The following is a 9,386-nucleotide window of genomic DNA, read 5'->3' on the forward strand; positions in this document are numbered from 1 at the left end:
AGTCAATGAAGCAAGCAATGCAATGTAGTGTGCCTTAGCTGGCAAGGTGACAGAGTGTTAGTGTCTAGTTACCGTCTGAAAGGCACTCAATGCACGTAACTAACGTGAGGTTAATCCAGTCAAACACACCATAGCGATTTTGTTTTATGTTGGCAGGGTTCACACACACACAATAGCTGCATTTTCAGAGCTAGCGAGCAAACCGATGGAACAAACTAAAGCAAACATTAGCTAGCAAGCACCTATTCCATGTATGTGGCGTCGTCAAAGATGGAATCTTTGCTATCGTCAGTTTATTCCAAGATCAGCATGCAGCTGTAGTGCTTCGAAGTCCCTGTGATAAGGTTAGCGATAAACTGAACAGAACTACACTCTTCTACCATTGTCTTAAATATATTTAATGGTCTCGTTGCAAAAGCTAAATTGTCGCTAGGGGACTTCGAAGCACCTGTGTGGCGATCTTGGAGTAAACTGACGATAGCAAAGATTGTAGCAAACACCACAGAAACATAATTGGTGCTCGCTAGCTCTGCAAATTCATCTATTGTGGTAAGCCAGCCAGTATAAAAAGAAAACAAACTATATTAAAATTACAAAAGGTTGCAGTTTACGTTGTTTAAATTAACTCATACAGCTGTCAACCCTTGTCACTGCAATCCGTTTCACATTTGCCAGCTGACTAGCTAGCAACCTGGTAGATCGAAACCCATTATAGAATGATAGAAGCTCATCTCCTACTGTAAATAACCTGCACACTGTATGTATATGTGTGTGTAGTCAGCCAGGTAGAAAAATGGCAGAAAAAAGACAGACATCAAAGCATTTTTCAGTACACCAAAACACAAAGTAAGAACCACAGTAGTCTATTATCTCAAAGACTAGTTGTGTTCATAAGAAAGAAATGAAATGCTAATTGAAATGTTTCATAATGATGTCATTAGGCAGAGCTGGCAACAGATGGCACACAGACAGCAGAGCTGTTCTCTCTTTTTCTCTCGGTTCTCTCTTTTTTAGACTTGTAAAATAGGGACATCATTGGACGATGCCATGGATACCCCAACTCTCAACTTAAACTAGTGACTGAACCTATATTTGTGTTAAGGCAATCGTATTGCCGTTGTGATTGTGTAGTTTTGGGTACCGGTAGTTAGGAGTATGGCAAACACCTTATTTATTTTCTAGGAGACAGACTGCGAGTAAGTGAGGGTAGTGAAAGGGAAAGAGCAAGGGAGAGAGACTTCAGATGACAGTGTCACATCCACGGCAGGACCAGGTGTCAACCTTGTTGCCAGCAGCACCAGTATAGGGGACAGTGACACAGCATTGTCCAGTTACCTCAGTGATGGCACAAAACCATATCAGCCACACCCACAATTTATAGAACCGCAAACTCTTGCCAACAGTGTGTTGACGTTTCAAGAGAGATGGTTTTGCCATTTCCTCTGGCCACATCATAATCCATCAATAAAAGGAGTGTTGTGTTTTCACTGTAGCCAAGGGTTTTCAAGCCAGCCATCTTTTGGCCAAAGAGCGGATGCTGCCTTCATTAGTGCAGGATTTAGGAACTGGAGAAGAGCCAGAAGAGCCAAATTCACAGCACATCAAAACCTCCAAACCCACCACCACTTTGTAACTGTAACAGTACACCAGATAAATCCAGTGCCCAGTTATCCAGCGCGTGGGGTAAACAGCAGGAAGACACAAGGCATTGCTTGATGAAAATTATTAGTTTGGTGCGGCATGTAGCAAGACGGGGACAAGCCTTTAGAGGCCACACGGATGACGGTTGGAATTTATACCAGATTTTGAAACTTCGGGCAGAAGAGGATGATCCCATTTTACTGAAGTGGTTAACAGCGTACCACAATGTACACAGGTCCCAAAGCACAGAATGAAATTCTGAACATCATGGCCAATATAGTCATTCGAGGCATTGCAACTGAGATTAGGTCTCTTCCGATTGTACAATTTTCAGTAATTGTTGATGGTACTCAAGATGTCTGGTGCTAAACAGGAGAGTGTCTGCCTGCATTATGTTTACCATGACCGTGTCCCTCACAATTAGTTTATTGGGCTATACAGGGTGTCGGAGACAACAGGCGAGGGCAATGCGAAATTGCAACTGATGTGTTGTTGAGGCTCAATTTGCCCATGTCTGGCTTACGTGGGCAGAGTTATGATGGTGCCTCAAACATGGCAGGCAAATAGACAAGTGCACAGGCAATTGTGAAGAGGCGGCAGCCATTAGCCCTCTATGTGCATTGTGGAGCACACTGTGTAAATCTGATTACACAAGCTGGCTGCTCAGCCTCCCCACTGATCCGGGATTCCCTTTCTTGTGTCCATCAGTTAGGTGTCCTCTATCAATCAAATGTATTCATAAAGCCGTTTTTACATCAGCCGATGTCACAGTCATGAAAGTTTAAGAGCATGTTTGAATCAATTGCCACGTCCAAAGATACACATCTGACTACCCTGAAACCCCTATGTCCAACAAGGTGGACTGTGCGGAATGCTGCTATTAGAGCTGTGCTAGGGCAGTATGAGCGGGTACTAAGCAGCCTAGAGGAGATGGCAAAAACTGCATCCAAGACAGCTTCAACTGCCAGTGGCTTATTTGAGAACTTCAGCAAAGGCAAGACTGTTGGGCCTCACACTTGCCTCTGCTGTTCTTGGAGAGCTTGAATGCCTAAACATTTCACTGCAGAAGGAAACTCCGACTGTCTCTGGTATGCAGGCTGCAGTCGACTGTGTGTGGTCACCTCTTAGGGGCAAGAGAAAAGACGAAAGCTTCCTTGCACTGTATGAGAAAGCAACAACATTGATTGACTCCATTGAATTCATTGAGACACACTCAAGACGATTTGCTGGCAAAGCAGTGGATCAATTTGGGCAGAAGTGTTGGATTGCGTGAAGGTTCAGTTTGGCGACCGTTTTGACCAGGACAGTCTAAACGTCCTGCAAAAGTTGGAAAGAGCGCTTCTCACGGGGGAGTTGGATGAGCCTCTATATCAGTACCCTGAGCTAAACATAGATTATCTTTCAGTGCAGTTGCTTCTCTTTTGCAACAAATACCCCTGTAGCAGCAGTGGAGAGGCAGCAGAGGATCTCAGGAGGTTTCCAGTGGAGGTGCGGGGGTTGTTTGACCAAGTTGAGGTGCTGATCAGAATTTTGTTTGTAGTGCCAGTGTTTTCATGTGAGGCTGAGAGGAGTTTCAGTGCACTCCGCAGGTTGGAGACTTGGCTATGGGCTAGCATGGGCCAAGAGAGACTGAACAGCGTAGTTGTCTGTAATGTACATAAAGACAGGCTGGACAGTCTCAAGAGGGAAAATATCTGCAAGCAATTTGTTGGATCCATTGAAACCCGCAAACATATGTTTGGTTCTTTTGTTCAGTAGTGGGTATAGCAGTGGATCTCAACCTTTTTTGGGTACAGGAACGCCTTCATATTTTGAGGCAAGGTTTTGAGTGGTCCTCAGGGACCCCTGCCCCTTCTATATTATATGTAAAGTTACTGGAAACGTTCATAACACTTTTTATTTCACGGACCCCTTGCAAATACACCAGGGACCCGTAGGGGTCCACGGACCCCTGTTTGAGAACCCCTGGTGTATAGTAAGATAAACTCAGCAAAAAAAGAAACTTTTTCAGGACCCTGTCTTTCAAAGATAATTCGAAAAAATCCAATTAACTTCAGATCTTCATTGTGAAGGGTTTAAACACTGTTTCCCATGCTTGTTCAATGAACCATAAACAATTAATGAACATGCACCTGTGGAACACTCTTTAAGACACTAACAGCTTACAGACGGTAGGCAATTAAGGTCACAGTTATGAAAATTTAGGACACTAAAGAGGCCTATCTACTGACTCTGAAAAACACTCAAACACTAAAAAAAAAGATGTCCTGGGTCCCTAGTCATCTGCGTGAGGACTACAAGGTTATCAGGATGAACTAGACCACGCTGATATATATATATATATACAGTGCCTTGCGAAAGTATTCGGCCCCCTTGAACTTTGCAAACTTTTGCCACATTTCAGGCTTCAAACATAAAGATATAAAACTGTATTTTTTTGTGAAGAATCAACAACAAGTGGGACACAATCATGAAGTGGAACGACATTTATTGGATTTTTCAAACTTTTTTAACAAATCAAAAACTGAAAAATTGGGCGTGCAAAATTATTCAGCCCCCTTGAGTTAATACTTTGTAGCGCCACCTTTTGCTGCGATTACAGCTGTAAGTCGCTTGGGGTATGTCTCTATCAGTTTTGCACATCGAGAGACTGAGGGCAACTACTACTTCAAGGTCTCAGAGCAAGTGACGTCACCGATTGAAACGCTATTTAGCGCGCACCACCGCTAACTAAGCTAGCCGTTTCACATCCGTTACACTCACCCCCCTTTTGACCTCCTCCTTTTTCCGCAGCAACCAGTGATCCGGGTCAACAGCATCAATGTAACAGTATAACTTTAGACCGTCCCCTCGCCCATTCCTGGGCGCGAACCAGGGACCCTCTGCACACATCAACAACTGACACCCACGAAGCATCGTTACCCATCGCTCCACAAAAGCCGTGGCCCTTGCAGAGCAAGGGGAACTACTACTTCAAGGTCTCAGAGCAAGTGACGTCACCGATTGAAACGCTATTTAGCGCGCACCACCTAAGCTAGCCGTTTCACATCCGTTACATATATATATATATATATCTGAAGGGGTCCGTAGCCATGAAGTGCTTTGAAAGGTTAGTAATGGCTCACATTAACACCATTATCCCAGAAACCATAGACCCACTCCAATTTGCATACCACCCAAACAGATCCACAGATGATGCAATCTCTATTGCACACCACACTAACCTTTCCCACCTGGACAAAAGGAACACTTATGGGAGAATGCTATTCGTTGACTACAGCTCAGCATTCAACACCATAGTACCCTCAAAGCTCATCACTAAGCTAAGGATCCTGGGACTAAACACCTCTGCAACTAGATCCTGGACTTCCTGACGGGCCGCCCTCGGGTGGTGAGGGTAGGTAGCAACACATCTTCCACGCTGATCCTCAACACTCGAGCTCCACAGGGGGGCGTGCTCAGTCCCCTCCTGTCCTACCTGTTCACCCATGACTGCATGGCCAGGCACAACTCCAAAACCATCATTAAGTTTGCAGACGACACAACAGTGGTAGGCCTGATCACAGACAACGATGAGACAGCCTATAGGGAGGAGGTCAAAGACCTGGCCGTGTGGTGCCAGAATAACAACCTATCCCTCAATTTAGCCAAGGCTAAGGAGATGATTGTGGACTACAGGAAAAGGAGGACTGAGCACGCCCCCATTCTCATCGACGGGGCTGTAGTGGAGCAGGTTGAGAGCTTCAAGTTCTTCAGTGTCTACATCAACAACAAACTAACATGATCCAAACACACCAAGACAGTCGTGAAGAGGGCACGACAAAGCCTATTCCCCCTCAGGAAAAAGATTTGGCATGGGTCCTGAGATCCTCAAAAGGTTCTACAGCTGCAACATCGAGAGCCTGGTATGGCAATTGCTCGGCCTCTGACCGCAAGGCACTACAGAGGGTAGTGCATACGACCCAGTACATCACTGGGGCTAAGCTGCCTGCCATCCAGGACCTCCATCCAGGACCTCTCTTGGCCCATTTGAGTGATCTTATTTTGATGAATTGTATTTCTGAAGAACATAGGAAGATTGCAGTGAGCCTCAATAGAATCCGAACAACAGAAGTTTTGTGTTTTGAACTTCGGAGTAGATCAACCGTCAAAGGAGTCATCTCAAAGGTGACAACTGATGTTCAGGTTGAATACCTGAAGAGAATTTCTGGTGTGGTTGGTGCACAGCGTCTGACCCGATGGGTGAATGGAGAAAAATAAATACAAGTCTGTCGGTCCTGTTGTTTTTTGATAAAGGGCAAATACCTATGCATGTGAAGCTTGGTTATATAAGATAGGCTGTAAGAGCTTTTGCCCCCAAAGCATTGCAGTGTAAGAATTGTAAAGGATTTGGCCATGTTTCATGTGTGTGCAGACAGACCAACTATACTGAAGAATGGTGTGTAGAAGGACGCCGGTGTTGCAATTGTGATGAGAGTCATGATCCCGAGTTCCTGGAGTGCCCTGTAAAGGTGAAGGAGGTTGAGGTGGCAAAATTTAGAGCGTTCAATTGAATATCCTATGCGGAGGCAATTAAAATATTTGAGAAAACAAAAGATGCTAGGGAAGATATGGTAGTGGACGCACCTTAGCCAGTAATAAATGTTTGCTGCCAGTCAAAAGATACCCTGCTTGTTGAAAAGGTGGATTATGTGTCGTTCATTGCCACAGTTATAAACTGTACGACACAAGTCTCAAAGAAGTCTACGAAACTGGACATTATTGTGGCTGCAGCAGAAACGTTTTTGGGTCTTAAAGATTTTGCAATGGGTACTGGCACCACAAGAACCGCCCTCCCAGGTTCCCCTTAGTTTATATTTTATGTATTTTTTTTAGTAGTTTGGTAGTATTTGTATTTATTTTGTTGTTTTTTTGTTGCATTTTGGGGAATCCTGTTTCCATTCCGCACAGTAGGTGGCAGGATGCCCCATTAACTTGTGCGATCGCCAATATACTGAAGAAGAAGAAAGGTCTGCTATTAAGCTTTTTCTTGTGCTTTTATTTTGAGATTTGCTATGTGCAGTTATGTCAATGTGCATTTCTGAGGAGCGTCTGTGCGAGCTGGTGAGAATAGGAGAACATTTAAAACCCTTCCATACGGTTGTATTGATTGGGGCAAGTATGCAAAAACAACAGATGGAGGGAGATAGCACGAAATTTGAACACCGATATTAATATCAAAGAAACATGGAGAAGGATTCCGGACCCGATATTAATATCAAAGAAACATGGAGAAGGATTCCGGACCCATTATTAATATCAAAGAAACATGGAGAAGGATTCCGGACCCATTATTAATATCAAAGAAACATGGAGAAGGATTCCGGACCCATTATTAATATCAAAGAAACATGGAGAAGGATTCCGGACCCATTATTAATATCAAAGAAACATGGAGAAGGATTCCGGACCCGATATTAATATCAAAGAGACATGAAGAAGGATTCCGGACCCGTTCGCAATCTGAAAAGGGTGAAGGAGACGAGGAGTGGGGCTGCCGCTCGTGTGTGTCCCGCCGATTGTCTGACAACTGGATTAGCTTCGTGTTCACGTAAAAACATCGTCAGACATCAATATGCCAGACGGTATATTCTCGTCATGATATCTTATGTTTAGCCAACCTAGTTAGAACATGAGGAATCAGCTCTTTTCTGGATGGAAGAAATTGTTATAGAGCCTGTGTTGTCAAATCATAATGAATAGCAGGGTTAGTTCAAACATCTGAAAACAGACAGTGTGATAATTAGATTGAGATGTTTATTAAATCAGTTATTTTGGGTAAACATTTTATCTCATAGGAGCCCATGGAGATGTTTTAAGATTGTGTGAATTGTATTCTAATGTATTCACAATCTGCTTGTAGGTTTGGGAGGGGCTGGTGTTTTGGACAAAGCAGAGCCCTGAGGGCCTATCTACAAGTGGTTCATCGCCTCTTGATTCTTCACCTCCCGGCCCCTTTCCCCAATGCCCTTCTCACCAACACCCAACGTACTGTCCAGGCGCACCCTTGCTCTCTGCCCTGCAACTCATCAACCTCCGCTCCATCTTCCTGACCCAGCTCCAATGGCCAACTGAGGAAGACAGCCGAGGTTCCTTTGGACACTGACATTATGTAGCAGGTGGATGACTTAAAGAAACGGCAACAGGAGTTACAGAAACGGCAGCAGTGTCCAGCAATGGCCATCTTCGATGTCATGGTACCATGGATGGTATTTATTCCAGCTGATCAATGTCTCCCGTTTGTCAGGGACGTGATGATGTACTTTCACAGGGCCATCAATCAGTACAGTGTCCGCCCCATCCGCTCTCGAGTGATACAGAGCCCTCCGTCTCACTCCAAAAACGTGTGCTGTGTGCTTTTTTTCTTATTCACACGTAAGGGTGGTGGGTAATTTACAGTTTTTTTTGCATGATTTTTTATATTGACTGAGGAAATAATTATTGTTACTGGTGTTTACTTTGTTCTCTTATTTCCCCTTTCACCACACTTTTACCCTGTGTTTTACTTATCACTCTTTTCCTCTTGAGATAGTAAATAAATATCTAAAAGGTCTGCAACTGTATTTGCACTTGTGGCAGAAAATATTACTGTTTTGAATCAATCACTCAGTAAACTTGTACCACTTTGTAGATTAGGTTAATGTCTTGGGGGGGTCTGTCCTTATTGTCTACAGTTGGACACTCAATCTCACCCATGTACTATAGCAGCAAGGTCTCCACTGAAAGGCCAGATTTGTAAAGTGTGAATAAGAAGAACAGAAAAACCATTTTGTGTAGCTCAACATGACAGACATCAACCAGAATAAGAGAATGTATGTAAACATGTTTTCCAATCCACACTCCCAACATTTACATGTTTTTTGGTCCAGGAAGCTGTCTTCACTCTCCTGGACACAGGTCCATGGAGGTTATGGAGTGGTCAACAAACATGGGGTGGATGTACTGTGTTGATGACTGTGTTGTCAATGTCTAGTGTCTGTGGTGCAGGTAATTGTGGAGGGCCATGCAGGCCTTCACAATGGTCTCAGCTTTCTATAGGATCCTTGCGTCTTGTAGCAAGGATCCCAAAGCAGTTCTCTGAAATTCTTCTGGTTCTTCAGTGGCAGTAGCTGTAGATCTTAGTGTCATCAAGGCCAGAAGACCCTTTGAATAAAATAAGCATTTCCATTAGTATTGAACAGGAATATGAAGGCTATCAATGTACTGTAACAACTGTGTAGCATATGCTTTGGACATAGGCCCTTATTCTCTTACTAAGATGCTTGATAACTTTTATGCATATCATTACAATGTTTATATTGGTATAATTTTCAGAAATGTATATAGTCACATGTATTTAATGTTTATTACCTGGATATGGTTGCATCAGGTTTACCCTCAGAGGGAATGCCTTGCATCCCACAAAGACATAAGGGCTTGGTGTTTGGGTCCCCAGCCATCACTCTGGAATTGGTAGCAGCAGCTGGCCTGCAATGAGTGGGGAGCCAAAATTGCTAGACTGACATGTAACTAGCTAGCTACTAGTATTTGTAAACAGACATGTTGTCTTTAGCTACAGTAAAAAGGAGTGCCTCTGCCCCTCTAGCTAGTTAAACCTTTCTGGCTCCCCAAGCCCCCAGTGGATATACACTACACAAGGCGGACTTCCTCTCTGCGTGAAAAGAGTCCGTTGCCCCCAAAAATCCCACTCCACCCATGTGCACGCA

The sequence above is a fragment of the Oncorhynchus kisutch genome, linkage group LG8 (genome assembly GCF_002021735.2).
Source record: "Oncorhynchus kisutch isolate 150728-3 linkage group LG8, Okis_V2, whole genome shotgun sequence".
Lineage (NCBI taxonomy): Eukaryota > Metazoa > Chordata > Actinopteri > Salmoniformes > Salmonidae > Oncorhynchus > Oncorhynchus kisutch.